Below are 23,838 nucleotides of genomic sequence, written 5' to 3' on the forward strand. Positions count from 1 at the left end.
CTTGGCCATATTTTTCGAAAACACAGCATACAGTTTGATTGCTATGCGGATGACACCGAGCTCTATCTCTCCACCAAACCCACCTCCAACCTCCTGCCCACCTCCCTCTGTGTCTGTTTACAGGACATCAAATCCTGGCTCTCCATCAACTTCCTCAAACTGAACAATGATAAAACAGAGGTTCTCCTTGTTGGTTCTAAGTCCACCCTCACAAAAGCTAGCAGTTTCTCCATCTCCATAGACAACTCCACTGTTTCCCCCTCCTCTCAGGTTAAGAGTCTGGGTGTCATCCTCGACAGTACGCTATCATTCCAAACACACATTAATAACATCACCCGGACTGCATGTTCCCATCTTCACAATATCAATCGACTTCGTCCCTCTCTCACACCCAGCAGCACCGCCGTACTGGTCCATTCCCTCGTCACCTATCGTCTGGATCACTGCAACACTCTTCTGACTGGTCTCCCCCTCAAATCCATCCATAAACTTCAACTGGTCCAAAATGCTGCTGCCCGGATCATCACCAGAACACCATCCATCCAGCACATCACTCCTGTCCTCCATAATCCGTTTATCATTCGTTTTTCAAAATAAAACCAAATATGAAAAACAAAATGACTTATTTTTCAATATTTGTTTCCAGAACCAAAATGAAAAAACGGATAACGACTCCTTTTCCGATTTCCGATTTTCTGTTTAAATGGAAGATGGAAAAAACGGATAACGGGCCGGATTCATGCGGATCAATGCTATAATTTCATGTAGAGTTTCAGCTTTTTGTGGTTTACACATGGCCATATGTTTGTGAATGTAACCATGTGTACAAGATGTGTATATAATATAGATAGAAATGTCTGCACTCTTATACAGTGATTTCTTTTTTCTACACCAGGTGATGAAAGCAGCAGTAGTACTGAAAACAGGAGCAGCAATTCCTGTTGTTGCTAATTTGTATCGTACCTAAATGTATATCTATTCTATGCACAAGCTCCCACTGAGGAAACACTGGAGTTAAGAACTAAACTATGATAAATAGCATAAAATATTAAGATGTAGGCCTAACATAAAATACTTTCGTGATTAAATAAATTAAAACATATAGCCCACAGTAGATAAAAGTAGAACATGCTAAAGGTAACTACAATAATAGGCTAAATAGTATCTAAGCAATAATTAAGTGTCTAAACAATAATAAATTGTATCTAAGTTATCTATTAGGCTACCACTCCACTCTGTAAATTTCAATATAATTTTAATATTATTTTTGCTTATTTCATTGTTGTTATTATTGGTTTACTTTTTAGTAGTATTGTATTGTTTGAGGATGACTCATTTTAGTAACTATCTACAGTAAAAAAAAGAAAAAAAACAAGCAAAGAAACAAATAAAAATCATTTTATACACTGGGCCAAAAAACAACCTGATCTCACAGAAATAGGTGAAATGACCACGACCTCTTAACACCGCATTCCGTCCAGCACGAATGGCAGCACGAATTGGGTTGAAATTACATGCCGGTACCACGGAAACAATGCCAATGTAAAGTCACTTAGGATCCATTGTCGGATTCCCTGATTCAATAACGTCCTGTATACACACAAAAACACAAAAGTGTTCTTGCAAATATATTCCTCTGTTATAATTTCCCACCAATAATAATAATAATAATAATAATAATAATAATAACATAATAGTTCGGCTGTACTAGATATTTGATATAGGTCTATTCAAATATTCAGTCCCAAAAACGCTGTTTCTACAGTACTAGCTAAATTATCTGAAATTAACCATCATCCTTACTTTTTCTTAACATATTTCATCTAGGTGCAGTGTCATTACTAGTTCGTCTTTACTAGACATTTGATATATTCAGTAGATGTATCTTTTTACAACTCTATTTTACAACAAGCTGCAAAAAACCTACCATCCCAAAAACACCATTCTTAGAGTACTATCTAAAATATCTAAACTTAGCCAACATCCTTGCTTTATTTCTTAACATAGTTCATCTAGGTGCAGTGTCATTACTAGTTCGTCTTTACTAGACATTTGATATATTCAGTAGATGTATCTTTTTACAACTCTATTTTACAACAAGCTGCAAAAAACCTACCATCCCAAAAACACCATTCTTAGAGTACTATCTAAAATATCTAAAATTAGCCAACATCCTTGCTTTATTTCTTAACATAGTTCATCTAGGTGCAGTGTCATTACTAGTTCGGCTTTGCTAGATATTAGATATATTCAGCAGATATCAGTAGATCTATCTTTTTACGACCCTATTTTACAAGCCGCAAATAAACCTACCGTCCTAAAAACGCCGTTTCTAGCGATCTGAACCGGTCAGTGGCGAAAAAAAGCACTTTTAATGCGCAAACTTATACGGGACGTATTTGCCCCCGTTACCATTTTAGCTCGTTCCGCGGCTCCGGTTGCATTCGCCTCCCTCAATACTGAACCAATTTTAGAACGAGTTGTACCCATGAATCATACGCACACATACACATGGGGAAATAGGGCCCAGGTTGAAAAATACTGAAGCTGTCCTTTAGAACACTGGTGCTAGGAAGAGCATTGTGATTTCCATCAGAGTCTTCATCACTGCTGCTCCTGTTGTCAGTACTACTGCTGCTTTCATCACCTAGTGTAGAAAAAAAGAAATCACTGTATAAGAGTGCAGACATTTTTATCTACATAATATACACATCTTGTACACATGGTTACCTTCACAAACATATGGCCATGTGTAAACTGCAAAAAGCTGAAACTCTACACGAAATCATAGCATTATTACTGCTGTTTTTTTTTTTTTTAATAAGGTTATCTATTTGGCCTGTTGCTTTAGGATAGCATGAAGTGGGGAAATAGAGAATGGGGGAATGACACGGGCTGCAGGCTGGGATCAAGCCCACGACCGCTGCGGCGAGGCGATGCCTCTGTGCATGGGGTCTGTGCATGCTGCATACAGACGACACTCCTGACCAGGTGATGAAACCGGCAGCAATAGGGGCGTCGGTAGCTTAGTGGACAGTGACGATGTGGTGTAGGTGTGTAGTCTTCATCACTATCCCCACTGTCAAGGCAGCTGTCGTCACTTTCGACTGGTGGAACCCTGGTTTGAAGTCCACCTGGTTGCTTCCCATTAAACGTTGATGCATTCATTTTGTTCTGTGTTGTGGAAAAGTACAAAAAATGCATTTATATTCCAGCATGCTACTTTTATAATGTGTATAGAAATTAACTAGTGTGGCATTTCCTGAAGAAAATGCATGTGAGTGCTGAAATCCATCTAAATACAGCATTATTTCTATGCTGCCATTATGACTGAATGTGGCGAATTCGCAAGTCGCGACATAAATCTTCAAATAACATAAAAATTACTCACCACATGAAGTATATTCCAATATGTCAGCTGTAGAAGCAAACAGTAAGCTGGCACGTATTGTTACCTTAGCACAACTTACCTCATATTGAACAATTTCTCCAAATTTGCAGCCTCCACACGCAGCGGTTGTTAGCCAAAGCGCTAGCTTCCATGAACTGGATGTAGTTGTCACTCCGACCAGTCCGACAAGAAACCAGTGCTTGCAAAAGAAAAAAAACTTGGCTTCCGGAGAGATGAAAATATTGAAAGTGCATGAAAGGCCCGAATCCGGCCCGTTATCTGTTTATTCCATTTTCCATTTAAACAGAAAATCGGAAAACAAGTCGTTATCCGTTTTTTCATTTTGGTTCTGGAAACAAATATTGAAAAAAACAAGTCATTATTTTGTTTTTTCATATTTGGTTTTATTTTGAAAAATGAATGAACGAATGATACACGGATTCTCCATCAACTCCACTGGCTTCCCATACAATACCACATCCAATTCACAACCCTACTGCTCATATTCAAGGCCATCCATAACCTCGCTCCTCCATATCTCACTGACCTCCTCCACATCCTCCACTTTCAAATCCAACCTCAAAACATATCTGTTTAAACAAGCCCATCACTGCTAAATGTCATTGCCTGCTGCTAACTTTTTCAAATGTTTTATAATTGCTGCTGTGTTGTTTTTTTTTATGCTCTATGTACAGTGACCTTGAGTGTCCTGAAAGGCGCTGATAAATAAAATGTATTATTATTATTATTATTCAGTCATTAATATTCAATGTCACAGAGAAATACTTAAGTCTTGAAGGAGGAGAAGCTTCAAAGTGGAATCAGACAACTTTTATAGCTACCAGGTACTTGGTATTGGATTATTTAATACTCCTTTTCTTTTAATCTTCATGTTGAATGCATATTATCCTCTGTAGATTTTAAACTTTTTCTCATGTGTTAATTCAGGATATCTGAACACTAGAGAGCACAGAGCAGTGTAAGTGAAGAAACTGCATAGAGATATCAATACTGGGTATTTGTAGAAAAATAATCCACTACCAATTTCATGGCCTCCTGATTATAGTGACAGTGACACTGATCTATGAATGTTTTCCCCCTTTTTTTTCTTCTTTTCTCATAATATTCAAGGCCTCGTTGTAAAAACAGCTCTATTATTAAGGTTCCACATTGCTGCAGATGGCTGCACTAGTTAGATATCATATGTTCAAACTGTTACAGTGTAAATGTTAAAGGGCCAGTGTGTAATATTTGGCGTGGTTTATTGTCAATCTGAATCTGAATCTGAATATTCTACCCATTAATATGTTTATATAAATGTATAATCGCTATTAAATAAAATTCGTTTGGTTTTCGTAGCCGTATAATTATGCTTTCATATATATATATATATATATATATATTTATAGCAAGGGCCTTGCTTTAGAGAGGTTGCCATCTTGCGCCGCCATGTATGTACGGCAGACCGAGCGGACAATCCAGCCAGCCAGAGAACGCGTTTCGCGTGTATAAATGAACCAACGAAGACAGCGGAAGGAAGGAAGAAGGAGGAGGAAACAGCAGAGAGTGTTAGTAGTTCGTCGACAGAGAGTAGTGAAAAGTTTTTTTAGTTATAAAGTTTGCGAATGGACCACACTTACCACGCAACAGGAGAGAATGAACCTGAACCATCATCTGCGAGGAAAAGAAGACGCAACTTCACTCCTTGTGATGCACTCTCTGCGGCGCTTTCCCTCCTGATGATATATCTCCTCAACGATGGTAGCACTGAATTCCATTCTGTGCATTCAGCCTCTCTTCTCGCCCGCTCAGCATCAAACACATGGAGTTCCTCATCTGTATGCTCCGGCTCAAACAGGTATGGCTCTGGGTCTGTGTCCGCTACAAGAAACTCTTCAAAATCGCGTTCAAAGTCGTCCATTGCAGCTACTATAGTCTGGAGATATTGCTAGGCTAAATAAACAGCTGAGCTCTCTTTACCGGCCATGCTGTCAGTCAGCGTGCGGGCTGGAGATTGAGCAGAGAGGGGAGGGGGTCCCCACTCGGGATGGTAAACGAGTATGTGTGTAAAGTTATGAAGTGTGTCTGTTATGCTAGAAGAGTCAGAGTTTGGGACGGAGTCTTTTACCTCCTGGAGTGTTACCGGAGTTTCTGGAGTGCTCAAATAAACGCTCTCCTGGTCTCCTGCTCGTAAGGGATTCATTACAATATCGTAACATGGTTTAGATTTCTAAATAAACATTCACCTCATCGCTAGATAGACCTACTCCTGAAAAACTTGTGCACAAGGCTTTTTGTCCCTACGAGGCCACCGTCATTTACCCAACAGGAGGGGTGAGTGAGTGAGCCATGTAATCTAGAATTTGACCACTGATGTTACTGTTTTCAACCCATTTTATACAGCGGCCCTTTAAGTATGTTCACTGAACATTGTTAAATGGCCTTATAATGGCCTTTAATTTACTCTTGTTCTACATTAGAATTAAACATATTTTTTCACTTTAACTGGTCTCTAAATTATTTTTTTGGGCAGGTGACCAAAATGTTGTATTCCAGTATATTAAGCTATAAACGTAGCCTACCAAATTTGGCGCGTATCGCAAAAATGAACATTTTTTTAGCTATGCCGCCCAATTTATAAGTTTGTTAGCAGAATTATACAAAAACTGCCTGATTTTCATAAAATTTGGTGGAGGGATGTAACACATGCCAACTTAGAATACATTAACTTTTGGTGTTGATCCAACTCAGGGGGCGTGTCCACGGGCCGCCCACACGTGGCCGCCCATTCATTTCCATTCATTTTTTGGAGGAGGATTACGTGAAAACTGTCCAACCGATTTTCACAAAACTTGGTGGAGGCATGTAGCAGAACTTAGGAGCCATTACATTTTGGAGTGGATCCAATTAGTGGGACGGGTCCATGGGCAGGTTGGATTCAATTGCCTGGTCTGGCCACCAGGGGATGAGTTTCTGATGTGCCAATATCCAGATTTGTTCTAAATATATTTGTCAACACGTGCCAAATTTGGTGCTATTATCACAAAATTGAACAATTCTAGAAAAATATTGAGCTATGCTGCCCCACTAACATGGTAACAAACATCAGTGGGTTAATTGTCAAAAACAGACCCAAAAATGCATGTTTTCCACAATGACAATATTTTGAACTATTGGCATGGCCCATTATCACTGCAAAATCCAAATAACAACCCGTTTCCACCAAAATTAGCGTGTGGACGCAGGTCTTAAAAGCATGGGCAGACCTTCTAAAAATGACTGCAATAGACTAGAGCTGTGTAGTGTACATGGCTCTGCAGCAGAGAAGTAAGACTTTCTGTCTGTGTGTGTATTTTTTTACGGTGCGTCAAATCGATGTCACAGACAGGCCGGAGAACAGATAAACAGTAGATAGTAGTATGAGACAGCAGCACAGAGTAAAGAAAATTTTACAGTGGTCATGCAGGCGGGAATGTGTTTTTCGCGGAGGGGTGATGTGCAGCGGTGTGTTCGCACTTATATGAGGCAGCTGCCAGCAGCAGACCTCTGTCTGAGACCATCAAACAACAAAACCTTATTTTTTAAGCGAAACATTATGCTAAAGGGGATTTTTTAAGCCAAAAAATGATCCGGTCCTAACAATAATCAAGTAGACTTTTTTTGCCTATACATAACCACATGTTTACCACATCATTGTTGAAATGTGAAGTTTCAACATATCCACTACATAGTCTCTATATACAGACCCCGGAGATCTTGCCTCCGGAAGAAGAGCGGAAGAGCCCTGGTTTCCGGTTATAGGCTGTTTGTAGTCCGCGTGATATTGACCAACCACGTTTGAGCCGGCTGCAGTTGTTGCCAGGTTAAACGGTCCGTGCGGTGAACTAACGAGGCGGCACATAATTGGCGTCACTGCAAACTCTGAATCCATGGCAATGGTTCAGCATATTTACTTACAGTACAGGCCAAAAGTTTGGACACACCTTCTCATTCAATGCGTTTTCTTTATTTTCATGACTATTTACATTGTAGATTCTCACTGAAGGCATCAAAACTATGAATGAACACATGTGGAGTTATGTACTTAACAAAAAAAGGTGAAATAACTGAAAACATGTTTTATATTCTAGTTTCTTCAAAATAGCCACCCTTTGCTCTGATTACTGCTTTGCACACTCTTGGCATTCTCTCCATGAGCTTCAAGAGGTAGTCACCTGAAATGGTTTCCACTTCACAGGTGTGCCTTATCAGGGTTAATTAGTGGAATTTCTTGCTTTATCAATGGGGTTGGGACCATCAGTTGTGTTGTGCAGAAGTCAGGTTAATACACAGCCAACAGCCCTTTTGGACAACTGTTAAAATTCATATTATGGCAAGAACCAATCAGCTAACTAAAGAAAAACGAGTGGCCATCATTACTTTAAGAAATGAAGGTCAGTCAGTCCGGAAAATTGCAAAAACTTTAAATGTGTCCCCAAGTGGAGTCGCATAAAAACCATCAAGCGCTTACTGTGAAACTGGCACACATGAGGACCGACCCAGGAAAGGAAGACCAAGAGTCACCTCTGCTTCTGAGGATAAGTTCATCCGAGTCACCAGCCTCAGAAATGGCAAGTTAACAGCAGCTCAGATCAGAGACCAGATGAATGCCACACAGAGTTCTAGCAGCAGACCCATCTCTAGAACAACTGTTAAGAGGAGACTGCGCGAATCAGGCCTTCATGGTCAAATAGCTGCTAGGAAACCACTGCTAAGGAGAGGCAACAAGCAGAAGAGATTTGTTTGGGCCAAGAAACACAAGGAATGGACATTAGACCAGTGGAAATCTGTGCTTTGGTCTGATGAGTCAAATTTGAGATCTTTGGTTCCAACACGTGTCTTTGTGAGGCCGAGAAAGGTGAGCGGATGGATTCCACATGCCTGGTTCCCACTGTGAAGCATGGAGGAGGAGGTGTGATGGTGTGGGGGTGTTTTGCTGGTGACACTGTTGGGGATTTATTCAAAATTGAAGGCACACTGAACCAGCATGGCTACCACAGCATCCTGCAGCGACATGCCATCCCATCCGGTTTGCGTTTAGTTGGACGATCATTTATTTTTCAACAGGACAATGACCCCAAACACACCTCCAGGCTGTGTAAGGGCTATTTGACCAAGAAGGAGAGTGATGGAGTGCTGCGGCAGATGACCTGGCCTCCACAGTCACCGGACCTGAACCCAATCCAGATGGTTTGGGGTGAGCTGGACCGCAGAGTGAAGGCAAAGGGGCCAACAAGTGCTAAACACCTCTGGGAACTCCTTCAAGACTGTTGGAAAACCATTTCAGGTGACTACCTCTTGAAGCTCATGGAGAGAATGCCAAGAGTGTGCAAAGCAGTAATCAGAGCAAAGGGTGGCTATTTTGAAGAAACTAGAATATAAAACATGTTTTCAGTTATTTCACCTTTTTTTGTTAAGTACATAACTCCACATGTGTTCATTCATAGTTTTGATGCCTTCAGTGAGAATCTACAATGTAAATAGTCATGAAAATAAAGAAAACGCATTGAATGAGAAGGTGTGTCCAAACTTTTGGCCTGTACTGTATATATAAACGGAAGTCGGAAACGGAAATTCACCTCTTCCGCCCAAATCAAACCGGAATGCCAAAAAAATCAGGGATCTGCCCCCAGAGGCTGTATTGCCGTCTGCCGGAAGTCAGACGGCGATACAGAATACAGCCGATGGGTTTCAAGTAGGGGTTGTTATGGTCTGGCTCTAAGACCATTACAAATAAGGAAACACATGGGGAGTTCCATAAAAATAAGTAATTTATTTTAACAAAAATTCAAGAATAAACAATATAACCAAGATAATGCAAAACTAAACTATACAAAAACTAAGGAACGAAGTAAATGCAATCAATGCAGCATGATGCCAGGGGGAAAAATTAGAGACACCAAGTTCCCAGGAGGGCGGGCTTTAAAGGGCTGAAGACAGTGGCCAGCTGCCTCCAATCACCACGACCAATCAAGCCACCAGCACTCTGAAACAAAAGAACACAAACACCAACAACCCCTGGTTGTTGGTGTTTGTTGGTGTACTGGTACCTTGAAGCGATTTAAGAGAAAGACAGAAACATACAAGATGAAAAATGAAGACACATGAAACAATTATTGGCATGGGGCTCCAGACAGAGCATCCGCAACTATGTTGTCTTTTCCTTTAATATGCCATATCTCCAGAGAGTAAGATTGAAGAAACAAGCCTCTGATTTGGACAGCGTAGTGAGTTCAAAAAGGTCAAGGGATTGTGGTCTGTATAAACAACCACAGGCCCTGAACCCACATACACTTCAAAGTGTTGCAAAGGCCAAATCAAAGCTAAGGCTTCTTTTTCGATCACAGAATAGTTTAACTGAAGCCTGTTAAACTTTCTGGAGAAAAAACTTACAGGTCCGTCGACACCAAACTCATCCCCCTGAAGCAGTACCCCATCTGCGCCCACATGACTGGCATCAACCTGGAGTTTGAAAGCCTTATCCATACAAGGTGCAGCCAGGACTGGAGCATTACAGAGGACTGTCTTCACACTCTCAAAAGCCTTTTGACACAAAGGAGACCAAATATATTTCACATTAGCTTTGAGCAAATCCGTCAGAGGTGCAACAACAGTGGAAAAGTTCCTACAGAAGCCCTTGTAGTACCCAACCAAACCCAGAAACCTCATCAACTCCTTTTTTGTTGCGGGTGGCGGATACTCATCAATTGCCTGCACTTTTGCCTGCGGGGGACACACTTCACCCTGCCCCATCTGCTGACCAAGGTACGTTACTGTCACCCGAGCAAACTCACACTTCGCCAAGTTAACAGTAAGACGCGCCTCAGCCAAGCAGTCGAATAGTGCCTTCACACGCTGCATGTGGCAAGACCAAGTATCTGATTAAACCACAACATCATCCAAATACACTGCACAGCCTTCCAAATTGCCAACCACTTTATTCATCAAACGCTGGAAGGTTCCCGGCGCATTATGCAAACCAAAAGGCATGACAGAATAAGAATACAGCCCAGTTAGAGTGATAAACGCTGCTATTACCCGTGCCCTTTGAGACAAAGGAACCTGCCAATAACCTTTCAGGAGATCAAATTTCCTAATAAACTTAGCAGCACCAACCTGGTCGATGCAGTCATCCATGCAAGGCAAAGGATATGAATCGGGTTTCGTAACACTGTTAACTTTCCTGTAATCAGAGCGGAGCCGAGGAGTGTTACCTGATTTTGGCACAAGCAAACAAGGGACGCCCAGCTTGAAGACGATGGCTCAGCGATACCATTTGCCAACATATACTCGACCTCAGAATCCAAAAATTTACGCTTTTGACGCGATAAAAACGCTGTTTTATTGGCTTTGTCTCACAGACATCAATGTCGTGCTCCACCAAGTGAGTACGAGATGGAACATCTCCAAACAAACTCGGATACTGACCGATCAGCTCTATCAACTCAATGCGCTGCGGCTCAGATAAATGACCTACAACACCATTCAAACTGGCCAATACCTCAGAATTTTTAAGCCTACCTGTTAACAATGCCGAGTCATTATTTGGCAAACCATCCTCACACGACACTTCACTATACGTTGGAACTGTGTAACCAACACACACTGGATGCGCAACATCCACCAGCACACTTTGCTGCTGAGATGCACAGGGATGATATGCCTTCAAAAGATTTATGTGACAAAGTTGGTGATGCTTACGATGCTCAGTCGTGGCAATGAGGTAGTTTTGCTCTGAAAGTTGTTTCACTATGGTATAGGGACCCATGAACTTGGCTTGGAACGGTGAACTAATAATAAGTAACAAAGCCAACACTTGGTCCCCAGGGCTGAAAACACACTGCTCAGCTCGCCGATCATACAGACGTTTCATTTTCCCTTGTGCAGAAGTCAATTTTTTCGTTGCCGATGCTGTAACAGAGTACAGCCGCTGTCTAAATCTGTTTACAAAATCAATCAAATTTTTAAGTGGCTCAGCCTCCCTCCAGTTATCCTGCAGAGCAGCAAACGGCCCTCACACAGTATGACCAAAAAACCTCTCTTGCAGCCAGCAGTAACCACGGCAACCCATCCTCCCAATCAGCATTCATTTGCACACAGTAGGCACGTAACAACGACTTCAACGTCTGGTGGAAATGCTCAAGCGCGCCTTGGCTTTGTGCATGGTATGCAGAGGACTGGTTAGGTTTTACTCGTAGCTGTTCTAAAACCTGTGCAAACAAGTGAGAGGAAAATTTGAACCTTGGTCACTCTGAATGGTCTTTGGAATACCAAAGATGGAGATAAATTTACTGAGAGCACGCACTACTGCTTTCGCTGTCAGCATACGCAGCGGATACGCAGAAGGATACCTGGTGCTTTGACACATTACCGTTAACAAATACATCGCACCCAACCTTGAACGAGGAAGAGGACCTACACAATCAATGATCAGGTGCTCAAATGGCTGGCTAATAGCTGGAATGGGACATAGAGGAGCCACTTTTATTGTCTGATTTGGTTTACCCATTAACTAGCAGGTATGGCATGTTTTAATGTAGGCAGCGACACTTTTCTTAAGTCGAGGCCAAAAGAAATGTCTGAGCACACGATTGTACGTTTTTCCCACACCCATGTGCCCAGACTCATCATGAGAGAGACGCAACACCAAATCATGAAATTTGCCAGGCACAACAATCTGATAAATCAGATCGCCAATTAAACCATCGCCATGTGGCACCCACGTTCTCACCAGGTCAGCTCTTTGCTCACTCACCAATTCACTGTGTGAGACAGACAGGGGAATGTTAGACAGGGACAACGCAAACAACTCTGAGTCACCATTCTCATGTTTTATGTGCTCTGAAGAATCTTCATCATGACTGGCCATGGCCAGTACACGCCGTGAACACCTCAGGTAACAGTCTCTCATTTTCATCTGGACCCTTACTGCCTCGCAGCACTGGCACGACCACCGGTCGCGCTGGCTGATCATCCCAGACATGGTCTCCAGCCACATTGTTCTCCAGAATCACTGTAATACCTTCAATAGGCAACTCAGGACGCACCCCCATTTCCACTTCTCTGTCAAACAACTCACAATGCAACCTAAGTTTATGTACAGGCACCGGAAAAATAGACATGCCCATGCCTAACACAGGTATGAAGTCTCCTGTATCAGTTGCTTCCGAAAAGGGTAGTGTGGACCCAAGCACAAACGAATCAAAAGCCCCCGTGTCACGCAATATAACCACCGGCACCTTCTCCTCACTCAGAGAAGCATGTCCCTCTGAAATGAAAGGCAAATATAAACTCAAATCAGGTTTAGACAAAACGACAGACAGCAACTCGTTACTAGGTTGGTCAGCAACCACTATACTGGAAACAGGTGCAGCTAACGCAGCTGGCCCGTAATGCTTATTCCGTGATTTACATGCAGCACAGTCTCTTTTCCAGTGACCCTTTCTATGACAGAAATGACAGACATCTTCAGACTCACGGACACTACGATCACCCCCTGCCCCGGAACAAAACTTCCACTGGGACGCCCAGAAAAATGCAACCCTCCCACAGGGTCATTCTCTCTGTCAGCACCAAGCGCATAAGTGCGGGGACCTCCACCACTGCTTTTGTGGGTCAACAAATAATCATCCGTCAACGCAGCAGCCTCCGCAGCTGTCTTTACTTTCTGTTCACTTAAGTACATTGCAACGCTCTCCGGAAACGAATTTTTAAATTGTTCAAGCACCATCAAGTTACACAAACCATCAAAGTCTTTCACATCAGATGCTGAACACCAGAGGTTGAAGTGAGTTACCAAGTCATGGGCAAACTCTAAGTGTGATTTGTCCCCCCTTCTCCAGCTCCTAAACCGCTGCCGATAAGCCTTGGGGACCAGTTCATAAGTCTTCAGCACCGCAGCTTTAACCTTCACATACTCACCACTATCCTTTGTTGACAGTGAGGAAAAAGCCTCCTGCGCATGTCCCGTTATTGCACACTGCAGCAAGACCGTGCGGTCTGCATCGTCCCAGCCCCTACCATCTGCAACTCGATCAAACAATGTAAAAAAGGTCTAAATCTCCTTCTCATCAAACCTCGGTACCAACCGTAAACTACTCAAAATGTCCCGTGAGCGATCACCAGTCCGAGTAGCCTCATTCATTGATATGTCAGATAACTTTCCCTCCTTAAGCAAATTCAGCTTCACTGTTTCCAAATCAAGCTTAGCCCTTTCTGTTTGCTGCCGTAATTGCTCCAAAGTTACCGCTTTATCAAACTCTGCTTTCTGTCGTAATTTTTCTAATTCTAAATCCTTCTCTGTCTCTAACTGCATCCGCAATCTCAGTAATTCTTTCTGCTGCTCAAAACTCAAGGCCAACTCAGCAGGCTCAGGGAACAAGTCCTGTGTGGAAGCAGCCTCAGCCAAATCAGTAGAAACAGGTGATTCATGCACTGGTGTAAAAACATTTAACTCATACAAATTTGCTCTAGCAATAGCCATTTTCTTTTAATCTTTTGTCTCCTATATATATTTTAAAATGCTCGCCTATTTTTAATAACTGATCTCTGTTACACTGATCTAACAACACTTCCGACAGAGCATGAACAAAATCCTCCACTGATGCCATGATCTAACCACACCCCACACTACATGTACAGCACACGAATCCCAAAGGGGAAATGAGCTTCGCCTACAGTGGAGTCATCTCAACAAGTGCATTTACGCATAAAAAATAGGCCAGTACTTACCTTCCCTTGTCCAGCGACTGTCTCAAAAAAAAAAAAGGCAAAATCTGCATCATATACTACAGTTCCCCAAGTACCGCATACACAAGAAAAATAACCAGTCAAACACAACCAAACTCCCAACATGAGCTTCCCAACCTGAGCGCAAAGAAAAAGGGAATCCCGAGGATGACGTCACTACCCGGGGAACCCCCTATTAGTCCCGCCATCTTCCTTGCCGGAACAAAAGACAAGCGCGAACACGCAACCAAGTGCTCAAAAAAAACATGTGTCACATCAACCAAACACATGAATTAACACCACTAACCAACTACTCTTCCTTTGGACGAGCCCCCAATTTGTTATGGTCTGGCTCTAAGACCATCACAAATAAGGAAACACATGGGGAGTTCCATAAAAATAAGTAATTTATTTTAACAAAAATTCAAGAATAAACAATATAACCAAGATAATGCAAAACTAAACTATACAAAAACTAAGGAACGAAGCAAATACAATCAACGCAGCATGATGCCAGGGGGAAAAAGAAGAGACACCAAGTTCCCAGGAGGGCGGGTTTTAAAGGGCTGAAGACAGTGGCCAGCTGCCTCCAATCACCACAACCAATCAAGCCACCAGCACTCTGAAACAAAGAACACAAACACCAACAACACCAAACCCTAGTGGAGGCCCTGGGGCCGTCACGGGGTGTCCCCGACTAAGAATTTTCATAGTCGAATCTGATTTGACAGATTTTTCCTTTAGCCAACTAATCGTCGAATCATGTTGTCTTCCCCCTCATTGATTAATGAGCTCATTTGCATCAGTTTCTGCTCCAGAGAAAAGAGCTAAAACACCCAAATAAACAAATTTAATTCTTCAGTTGGCATAATAAGATAATAATAATAAAAGTAAAAGGATTATCATTTTATCTTCATCTTTATTCCTTTCACTTCATCAAGGTATGATGCTCTAGATGAGCGCAGACGCGCTGCAGCCTCATCCATGTCTGTAACAGGAGTTGTTTCTGACTCGTCACAACTTGCCCTTTCATTCACAAATAAGCATGCAAAAACATCATCAAAAGGTTTAGAAACAGTTTTCCTTCTTTCTGATTTCAAGTTACTTCATTAATCAACTCAGGTTCATACAAGTTCATCCACATGGACCGTGCATCACCGCTCTCAATTGTTTGGCCACGTCGGACAGAAAGTAGTCAAATTAAAAATCAGAGTCTATCAACAAAAACAATCAGCAGTGAAATTTGTTTCAAGACACTTCAGGTAAACGAGTAATCCTTCAAAAAAGTTTGATTTGAGAGCACACACCTCCTCCAAAGTCTTTGTTTATGTGCTCCGCCACCGTAAATCACCATAGGCCTCGATGGTCCTGCAGCGCACTCACTCACCTCAGCTTATTTGGATCGTTTACACCTTGCCTTTCCGAAACCCCGCCTTTCTGAAAATAGACCTCCATTCCTCGTAATGGCGGGGTTTCCCATTTTTTCTAAAGGCCTATTCCGAATACTGGGGACAACGCCCGCAGTTCGACAACAGGTGCCTCCAAGCAGCCGCACACTCAATCACAGATCCCCCCCCGACCAGCTCCCCCTGCAACTACAGCTCCACTCGGCTTATTGTCGTCATGGATAGGCCTATATCGTTGTTTCTACCTGGTGATATGCTGTGATAAGGCTTTAAAATTGTAGCCATGGGTATATGCTCATTATATCACAGTTAAGAAACAATCAGATTGACTAATTTCACCTTTCCGTTTTATAAATGCATTTAATATATTTACTCCAACCAGAAGCCAGATTATCAGTAGTCTGTCTGACCAGAGTAGCGGCCGGGAGTGTGGCCGGGAGTGGTGATTTCAGCACCATGGACAGCGCGCGTAAAAAGACTTGACAAGCGTCTCCTTTTAAATGTGTTTGCTGCTAGCGAAATTATATATAATAAATGAAGACAATGACATATTTTCAATAAAAAACAATGATTTGAATGTTCATTTTAAGCTTTTGTCCTACAACGAATTTCAGAATTGTGCGAGTGCGGCCAGAGAGTGGGCGGCAGTGTTTGATGCAGGAAACTCGATATGGACTTGAAAATCAGTTTTGGAGTGCGGGGGTTTTGGAGTGGGGGGTTTTCGGAGTGGGGGTGGTTTGGAACGGCGGAGTTTCGGAATTGAGGGCTGTCCCCATTTGGGTGTCGAGCAACTGGGTGATTTATTCATGCATAGTAATGATTATGCCTACTGATTAAATGCACATGTCATTTTCAATTTTTTATTAACAGAAATTAGACTGATGTTTGTATGAAAATAGGCTATATATCATGAATTACTAGAAAACAAATACATTCTATGTCAAATCAAGATGTTCAGCAGCAGTGAGCACCCCCATATAGTCAGAATGGTACGATCTTGTTTCATAACCACATTTTGCGACGATTCGATGGCGAGACTGGCAGTCGAATCAGACTTCTCCGAATCGAATCACTGAATCATCGACTATTCGGGGTCACCCCTAGTTCCGAGAATGTCCACTACATAATAAGGTACAAATGTTATCCATTGTTTGAAACCAAAAATTTGAACATTTGTTCTGGTGTTTGGTTTGAGGAGTTACTGCTCAGGAAAACTGCTCAGACTTTATGGTTCCATTAGTTTAAAGAATGTGCGTTCCCTCAGCTCGTCACTTTTCCTGTCAGGACTGCATGCGCCAAAAAATTGAATGTTTCCTTTTGAATGGTGTTGGACATCCAGTTGTCTGTTTGCTGGAGCCACTCACACCCCTGGGCAACATACCCACTTGTCTGCTGCTTTAATGGACATGCCCAAAGTGTTGAAGATATTTTATGGATGTAAAAAGCAGCTCCAAAACTGTCTCAACAATAGTCAGATCTTTTTCAGCTCGTCTGCGCTATTGATAAGCTTCTGCTACCGCACATCTCTTCTTAAGTTTAACTGACCTTTGCACTTTGACCTGACCAGATGGCGTTGGCACGCCAGATCAGGGGAATTAATCACATTTGCATATGGCAAGCATCTTTTTTCATATAATTTCTTACAGTCCTCTTATCATATGCTGTTTAAAATTTAAAACAAATGTTTAGATAACCTATGAGTTATGGTAAAATAGCCAACTATTTACAGACTCCCTTGTCAACAGGGGGGTGCTGCAGCACCCATATTCCCATGCCCTTCACAGTGGTCACACTAGGTGCAGACTTGGATCGGTGTTTGAGTGCTGCTTGGGAAAAGACAGACAGTGATTTATGACAGCGCAGCATTGCATCTCACTGGTTAAAGGCCTAAAATTAACTCGGGTGTTGTGTTCCCATTAATGCCTATCAGAGCTGGAGGCAATAAATACCTGTGGCTACTGCAAAGTCATTTGACTTGGGTGTGAATGCTGATAAAAACATTCCCATTGCATGAAAATGCAAGATTTTAGCAGGTGTTTGTGTTTTTTTTGTGCATAGGGAAAGGGGCTTATATTAGGCATTTTAACAAGAAATTACATGCGACCCCATCCTATAAAAAAGAGAGGCACCACCTAGTGACATAGCATGTCACACAAACCACAGTGCATTTTCCGTTTACATAGCACATTCCCTGTCTTCTACTTTGTAAATTAATTTTTGATTGATTAAATTATTAACTGAGCAAATAACTGTCATCAAACATTCATCAAACATTCAGCCTGTTTTCATCACCTGATTTCTGTCAGCAGGAATCAAAGCTCAGTGGTGTGAACATCATGACATTTTTGTCAAGGAAACTTGCCCAAAGATGAAACATAAAAGGTAGCCTTATACAACAATTTGGCAGCATCAGTTATGCTAATGATCAAATCTCAGATAAATCTGATTTTTAAATTTCACTTGTATAAGCAAAGCTAACAGAGGGAAGTATCCCTCTTGAAGCTTCTTGCACAAGATCCAATAAATGGTCTCTGGAGTAGCTCTGCATCTGAACAACACTCCTGTCTGTATCTTATCCATCACAACAGACTATTGGACAGCAAAGTCACAGAGCAAATCATCAGCTTGTGAAGGCCACCAGTGGAAACAATGACCCCAAATGAACTCTATATATTGCTTACAACTATAATCCTAACAAGTATGAACAAATATACGACATTGTTCCCAGTGAGTGTAGGCACATAACTGTGAAACTGTTGCGAGTTGCAGGAAGGTTATGTATTATGGTGCATACACTCATACAGTGGTAAATGTGTGTGGGAGTATGTGAGAAGTGGGTTTACCAAATGCTTTCAACTTCTTCGTTCTACCCTGGTCTTAAAAAAAATCTGTGGTAAGCTATAAAGATATGGCTATCTGTTATATGTATTACAGCATCTGAGTTTTTTGATGCTGGAAATGGAGATGGTCTTTAGACACAGAGAACCTACTGAAGATGCTTAAACTCAGACAGCAGCAGTACAACGACCAGTGTTCATATGAAAGTTTAGAAATATGCCTAGATACTAGTCCAAGAGTTGGCATACTGCCCATTGATATCCTGAATTTAGTTAAAGGAATATTTGATTATGGGAAATTTTCTTTCTTTCTGAGTATGTGATGAAAAGATCAATTTCAGTGTCAGTAGGAGACAAATCTAGTTTAGCATAAAGACTGGAAGCAGGGGGAAACAGATAGTCTGACACTGTCCAAAGGCCAAAAAAACACCTTCCAACACCTCTAAAGCCCGCTTTACGCTGTGCGATTTTGGGCTGTCCCAGACGAAAGATGACCAGCGTGATAGAAACGTGATGGTATCTTTGGTCGTGGCTCTAAAACGGTGATCCTACATTGCAAAGTGAGAGGGGATCAAGGATGGCAGTTGTCATGGTCTTGCAATCAAAGACAGCACGGGATGAAATTTTGACAGTGTTAGAAATTTGGGACGACCATCTCACTGTGCGACTGCTGTTACCACCTATATCTGCCAACCAACCAATACAAACGCAGCATGAAATGACGCACTGGTGGTAAACCCAAACAAACTGACGGATAGCAGCTTGCCATGGAGGCAAAACGAGCTAAAAGACATGCGTTGGATTCCAGCAAAGAGGAAAACCTTATGGAGGTGTGGCAGCAGAAGCCTTGCATATATGATGTGTCCTCCAGCTCTTACCATGACAGTGTAAAGTACAAAGCATGGAAGGAAATAGTGATGGAGTTGCAGCTGCCAGGTTAGCAAACCTAGCAGCTAGCAAACACACAGAACCACAATGCAGCATATAGTGCCCACAAAACTTTAGGTTATTTAATAATGTGGCCCTCTATGTTGTGCTTCACAGCTTGAGAAATAATAACCCATGCAGCATCCTTGCGCACTCAGTATGGGAAGCTATTGCATCGTACGTCATAGCCTGCAGTTCAGGAGGCGCTGTTGTTGTACAGTCTGCATACACCAAGCATACACCCTAAGCCTAACCCATGTCACACAGTGTAGATTGCACTAAACTTATTAGATGGCAAAAATCTCACAGTCTTTGGGAGGCGTAAACTCACTGACAAACATCCTCTGTGCACAAACAGAAATATTAAAAAATTAAAGCTGCAAGCAGCTGTGATCGGGCCCTCGCTCTCCTGCGCCACCGCGGGGGGCCAGCAGCACGCATCACTGAAGCGGTTATGTGAAAACTCAGAGTAAGTTAACCCTGACATGGTGTGACGTTTCATCTTCCTACTCCAAAAAAAAACCCTATGGGGAGGGGTTTTTGAAAATTTCAAGGGGGTGCTATAGACGCATTTTGTCCCCCCCATGGGCAACGCCCCTATCAGATGTAAGAGCTTGCCATTCTTGATCTGTGTATCAATTTCATGAGGATATTAGGTCGTTGAAGCCATCAAAAAGCCAAACGTATTTGATGGCGAGAGCGACGTCATAGCGGCCACACCCCTTGACATAGAGAAAAGCTTTTAATAACTTTTGATCAGCATGGTCTCAGGGGTTGAAGCTGTCGAGCAACCAGGGGCTGCAGGGAGACCCAGAGCAGGCATGGATTGGTGGTGTAAATGTGGGGCTTACTGGCCACTTTATTAGGTACACCTGTGCAATCTAATACAATCCAAAACAACAGCTCTGTCACACATTCTACGTTTACAAAGCTTTTACATTTTCAGCTTTTGTCAGAAAGGTGATTATTCTACTTTATTATTGAGGTCATAGTGGGTGGTGCTGGTGTACTGGAGTGCAATATATTTAAAAGTGTTACTAATATTTTGTCCCCCTCAATTAGACAAAATTAGGAGTCCACCCCAGTACACCGCCACCATTCACTATGACCTCAATAATAAACAAAGTAGAATCAACACTTTCTAGACGATGTCAACAATAACCAAAAATTTATAAGCTTCAGGGAAAAAATCAGGGTATAGTCGTTCTACTGGATTGCATTAGATTACACAGGTGTACACAAAGTGGCCAGTGACTGTATGTTACATACATACCGTATTTCCTCAAATAGTAGCCGAGGCTACTATTAACCAAAAATTAGTTTGGGACCAAAAAAAAAAATAAATCACAGCCAAATTTGAAAATACAAATACTGTATTTTTTTTTTTTTAAATTAAACAGCAGAAATATTTATGTAAACTTTTTTTTACAGTAAAAATGTATATTTTCTATATAGTATTACAAATAAAGTACTGTATTATTTACAGTAACAAACTTTACTTTAACAGTAAAAATAGTTTTTGGTGTTTTTGTAAATCACCACTATTTACTATTTACTACAGCACAGTGTACTAGTTGTCCTGCCTTGAAACAGTGAATCATCTCATCCTCTGTCCCATCTGCAGCCACCGTGATGCCACACACCTTACAAGACAACATGCCACAAATGAATTTTAAAACTAGGCTACATTCATAATTATCAGAGGCGGTCCTGGCTAGTTTTATGCCCTGGGCAAACCACCCACTGTAAAGAACAGTCCCTAAAGTGTGGTGAGGTTTGTGGGCCGTTACCTGCCATAAAGACAGAAATGTGAACGGAACCTCTGACACGCCACATACCTGTGTGCCGCCACGGCTCGGTTGTCCAGGTACTACTGGGCAGTCATGACACCAACGAAAGAGGAAATTACTGGACCTTGAGTCGGACTTCACGGTCGCTGGTAAGCTGTTATCTTGCGCCGCAGAGCACTGTGAGCCTCCGCTGTATTCCTGTCTGTGACCCCGTTCAACCGTCCCTGATCAGTGCAGGGCAAACCCACTACACTCACATTGAATGATCGCTTTATGAGGTCCACGTCCACCAATGCCCAGGCTGCTCAGACCCAGCTCACAATGGCGCGTTTGTCAGCTGCTCTCATGTTCCCTCCTTTTGTGAAGGTCTTGTTGCCCTCCTCATATGCCTCGCGGTGTATTCCCCCAACATTTGTTAGGAATATTTCAAAACTTCTAGCTTTAAATTAACACTGAAGTTTTCTTGTCGCCATCTTATCTGTTTACAATCAGCTGAGAGTGTGCAGCTGCGCATGTGCCTGGATGACGGTTTATGTGTGTGTGGATGTGCGTCTCTGTGTATGTGTGTATAATCCGGGTCTAGCGCTCTATAAATGCCAAAACGTCAAATAACCACCTCCAGTTTATAGAAGAGGCCGGCGTCTATTTAATAAAATTTTTTTTAGACCCGGTTACTAAAAGAGGCCGGCTGCTAATAGGGTCTCGGTTTTAAATTGAGGAAATACAGTATGTTGATGGTGGGATGGGATGAGAGTACGCCTCAAAATAATCACCGGAACACGGGGAGAACATGCTAACTCCATTCTCATAAATCACCACAACTCCTGAGGGAACAACAACATAAAATGTTCCCTAGCAGTCTGTTTATTCCCAACAATGAGAAGTAATGCCAGTCACTTCACTATATGCTCTGGGCAAGCACTTATCTATAACATAACCACAACAACATTTGCATTTTAGCCTTATTTACCATTGCTTGGGTTGTAGGCTAATGTTACTCAACATGAAGGTAACATTACAGCAGAGGGATTGGTGAGCAAAATACACAACGATCACTTACCACATCTGCTCGTTTTGTGATGCCAACAGATGGTGTGATAGTGTCTTTCAAGAAAAGTGTTTGAACCATTCCTGAGCTTCTGTGCTTCATCCTTTCAGTGCAGTCCTCTGGTAAAAAATAGTTGGCGTAAACAAACGTTTTCCGGACCGTTTCCACAGGCGTGTTGGGGTCGATGTCCAGCACAAATAGCCATTGTTTCATCCTGTCCGTATTTTTGGTTGGTACTACGTGAAACGTCACTCTGCTCCATGTCTTCGGCTTGTTACCTCAACCTTTTACAATACATGTCAAAACCATGATTTACAACAGCGCTCTGTAAACTTTTCTCAAACTTTCTGCTGCGTCCAGCTGACCATACCGCAAATGCAAGGCTGCAAGCAATAACTACTCAAGAAAGTAGTTCTGAGTATTTGCTTCATGTGTCGTAATGTTACTTAATTATACATTATTATATCATAGCATGGGGAATGCGCAAGCCATGTGCTTTCCACTAGATTGTTTTGGAGTCATTTGATGGTGTATTTGATTAGTTTTGAGGGAAAGGGGGGGGGTGTATTGTTCACCTCCATTTCAGGGGGCAGCTCTGTCCCACCGATCTAAAAACAGCAGGCACTGACAATTAAAGGTATCAGATGCAAGAGCTCGCCATTGTTAACCTGTGTATCAATTTTCATGAGGATATGAGGCCATTGAAACCATCAAAAAGCCAAACGTATTTGATGGCAAGGGCGGCACCATAGCGGCCACGCCCCTTGACATGGAGAAAAGCTTTTAATAACTTCTGATCAGCATGGTCTCAGGATGATCTGTACCAAATCTGAAGTTGATTGGACAAAATCTGTAGGAGGAGTTCATTAAAATACAAAGTTGTCGAAATCACAAAATTGCCACCAAAATGAAACGTTTAAATCAAAATGGCCGACTTCCTATTTGGAGTAGACCATTGGTGGCAGAGACTTTTTTGTGCATCTGTGCGACATACACATATGTACCAATTATACCAAAAAACTGGTCACTTCCTGTTACCACCGGGGGGCGCTATGAGTAAGGTGGGATATTAATATATCTGGCCATTCAGGGCGGAGCCATCATCATGTCCAGCAAGTTTGAAGCTGCTGAGATCAAGTATGTGGGCGGGAGAGCCGTTTGAAATTCGATGGCAAGAAAACCAAAAGTCGCCAAAATTTGTCATGTCCTAGCGGCCACGCCCCTTGACATAGAGAAAAGCTTTTCATAGCTTTTGATCAGCATTTTCTCAGGATGAACTGTAGCCAATTTGAAGTTGATCAGACGAAATCCCTAGGATAAGTTCGCTCAAATTTAAGTTGTGGAAATTGCCGTAATGAAAAAATTCAAAACAAAATGGCTGACTTCCTGTTGGGATTTTACCATGACGTCAGGAGACTTTTTTGTGCATCTTGGTATGATACATGTGCGTACCAAATTCCGTTTGCCTATGACAAACTAACCCCAAGGGGAAGGGTTTTTGAACACTTGTAGGGGGCGCTATTTCGGCATTTTGCGTCGATCATGTGCAACCATCCAAAAATATAGAATTTCGGATCCGTGGACGAATGTGGAATGTTAGAGGCATTTTGAAATTTGGGAAAGGGGGCGAAATTGGGGCATGAAATGTCGGAACAATAATAATAATAATTAA

The 23,838-nt window shown here is 42.1% G+C and overlaps 1 protein-coding gene across 3 annotated transcripts in view; it reads left to right on the plus strand.

The window, feature by feature from the left end:
* Positions 1–23,838, plus strand: part of hspa12a (heat shock protein 12A) — a 251,759-nt gene that overhangs the window by 91,430 nt on the left and 136,491 nt on the right. The gene's annotated exons all lie outside the window — the stretch shown is intronic.

This window comes from Epinephelus fuscoguttatus, linkage group LG16 (genome assembly GCF_011397635.1).
Source record: "Epinephelus fuscoguttatus linkage group LG16, E.fuscoguttatus.final_Chr_v1".
NCBI classification, from domain to species: Eukaryota; Metazoa; Chordata; class Actinopteri; order Perciformes; family Serranidae; genus Epinephelus; species Epinephelus fuscoguttatus.